The sequence below is a fragment of the Trachurus trachurus genome (assembly GCF_905171665.1).
Source record: "Trachurus trachurus genome assembly, chromosome: 19".
NCBI classification, from domain to species: domain Eukaryota; kingdom Metazoa; phylum Chordata; class Actinopteri; order Carangiformes; family Carangidae; genus Trachurus; species Trachurus trachurus.
In genome coordinates, this window is record NC_139913.1 from 22,851,751 (window position 1) to 22,855,022 (window position 3,272).

Sequence of the window (3,272 nt, forward strand, 5' to 3'; positions counted from 1 at the left end):
CGGCTCCCTGCTTCTTTAGACTCAGGGTGGGCCGAGAGGGTTTCTCCCATTCTCACAGGTATAACAGAGGGAGGGGGGAATGTAACCACCTGTAAAACCATTGGATTTAAAAAAAGAAAAAGAAAAAAAAAGAGGAAGTTTGTGTTTAATGTTTTTATCTTTGTTACCGCCTGTACAAAAGTGAGATAGGACGAGTGAACGAGGGACATTTAGCCTTTTTTTTCTCCCTGAGCTGCAGAGAGAGAGAGGGGACGGCAGCCGTGTCTTCTTCTATGATGTTCTACACTGGAATGGAGAAAGAGAGAGGACAGGGGGAAGAAAGAAGGAAAATGATATTTTTTGGGGTTGTTTTTTTGCATTGTGTATGTGCTTGTCTGTAGTCTGTAGTGTCCAGATATTATTATCTCGCAACCTGGGCTCCAGAACAGGAAAAGAAACAGGGGATGGGGAGAATGACTAAAGGAGGGGTGAACTCAGTCTCCAGCCTGGTGGAGACTGGACAACACTTTTTTTTATTGATTTACAACAGTTTACGTTTTGTTGATTTTATTTTTCTCTTTCTTTTTTGTATTAAGTGTATAAAAAAAACACAAAAACAAGTTGCTTGGAACGTCACCAATGCCTTTAAGGGGTTCTTAAAGGGATGTCGTGCCATCAAAATTTTTATTTGATGACTGCAAGATGATTTAAAGCCGAATACGAAAATCCACAGAATGTTTGTAAAGGCAAAGAGACTCTGATCTAAAAAACAACTAAACACACACACACACACGTACACACAAACAGCTGGGACGAGGAGAAGCATTTGTGAGGACTTGTACAAATACATAAGACAAAAAAAAAAAAAGCTTTCTGGCATCCATGACATATTGAGTATCTAAACAACATAGGTGTCTATGGGAGTCACTCCGATGCATGAAATACATGTACAAAAAAACAAAAAACGAAACAAAAAAAGACATTTGTAAAACATGACCAAACACATTTGAAATGTACCGTACTTGTCCAAGTTTCACTGGCATTTAAAAATCACTTGTCCCACATTTTTGATCTTTACTGTACATATTTATGGGAATATTACGAACAAAAACAAGTCATTTGGTTTTATAGAGTAACAAGATAATGATAGTAATTTTGATATATTCAAATGAGTATTGAATTCAAGATTTAGAGCGACAACTCCGACATGCATTTTCTATAGGTGTCAATATTACCATAACTAATCCTGATGTAATTGTTGTTGTAATCATGTTCACATTTTTTCTTGCAAGAAGAAAAGGGCCCACTTTTGACTGTACAAAAAAAAATACAAGATAAAAAAAAACTTGCATTGTCAGGTATGGTGTGTGTTCAAGGTATTAATGATTATTAATAAGGGGTTATTAATAATTGTTAATGATTTATGTATGTGTGTCGAGCGGTAAAGTCTAGTTATATTGCCATTTTTTTTAGACAACAAGATGATTGAATTTTAAAAGACACTCAGACAACGGCGACACCCCCACTACTCACGTGAACTCTGACCTCCTCCTCTGGACTCTGAGAGACAAGAAGAAAAAAAAACTAAAACAGATTTTACAATTGGCCACTGGAATGTAAATGCTGGATTTTTTCCCCTTTGTGTTTATTTGGTTTTTCAGTTCAGGAGTAAGTTTCAGTGCTGATCTGAGTGCAGCACACAACCAGAGCAACAAGCTGGGAGTGTGTGAAGAAGTAGAAGATGATGGAGAAGTGAGAGGACGGGCGTCGACTGAGCTGCTGTGGACTTGCCCCCTCTGGTGCCGGCGCAGCAGCAGTGACCGGAGCGGCCCGTCCTCACAGATAAACACACACAAACACACACACACACACAGACACACTTACACACACAGACACCAATCAGTGTTTCATGAGGAAGCACATGATGCTTCTGAGGCCAAAAGGTTCCCGTGGGCTGTCGTTCACCTGAAACCAGCTCACACACAACTGGACTTTGATTTTTTTATTTTTTTTTTTTATTGAGAAAATGTAGAAAAAAGAGAATCACCCTGCTGTTTGTATGACTCAACAACACCAGCTGAAGACAATTCCCTGTATAACCTACTACTCTATGCTTGGTTGGAATCTCAGTGCATGCATAAACTCCTTATATAAACTAAGACTGGTGGAGTCGGGACGGCCTTGGTGTTTTTTTGGTGGGGCCTAGATGTGAGGACGAAGAAGAAGCAACAACACAGGCTCTTCTGTGTCTGCAGAGGTTTTTCTTTCCTTTTTTAATTATTATTGTTATTATTTTATTTGGAGGGGCGTGGGGTGGGGGGGTGGGGGTTGAAATCCTTATGAAATACTCAAATCAAGCTTGAGGAGGGGGGGAAGAAGGGTCTTAACACATGTATTGGAAAAGAAATGGGGTGCTTTAAAAAGTAATTAAAAAAAGATGGGGTGCTTTAAAAAGTAATTAAAAAAAGATAATAAATTGATATTAACACATTAATTTGTCTGGATTTGATGTCCTTTATCTCCTTTATTCCACAGCTGCAATGGAATTGAAGAGTTGAAACAAACAATGATTCTTTATTTAAACCATTTTGAAAGATAAAAATGACATATAGGAAAAGAAAAGAAAGAAATGGGTGTTCCAGTTTCTTTAAATGTGTTTATTTGCTGTTTTTATGTCAACCTGGGTTTTTAGAAACTGAAGAACGGTCTTCTTTTTTGTTGTTTTTAAATCATAAGACATTATACCAAACCAAATAATCAATATTAAAAATACTCATTTGCATATCTAATCATCAGTCGTGCCATGTATTTTAATAGAAATATGAAATCTAGTGGAAAATAGAGCGAATGTTTGGTCCTCTGAAGGTGATGATCATTAATCACTGCACCAGCTCATTATTATTTTTCATTATCTATCAAATACAGGGTTTTCTCAATTTCTCAATGAGTCATTTGGTCCATAACATGTCAGATAGTAATAAAAACTGTTTTCCACAGCCGGAATGAACACATTTAAATAAATTAATTAGGTTAAATATGAAACATTCAGTTTTTGATTAAATACTTACATTTGAGAAACTGGAACCAGGAAATTTGGTGGATTTTAACTTAAAATTGTCTCAACTTTTACATTAATGTATTTATTGTTTAATATAGATTTGTATTCCTTGGATGTAGCCTATAAACATCACATTTGAGAAAACTGGAACCAGTAAATTAGATGGATTTAAACCGCCACAATTTACATATTCATATCTAGTATTTATGTATTTATTAACCAGTGTAGCTATAAA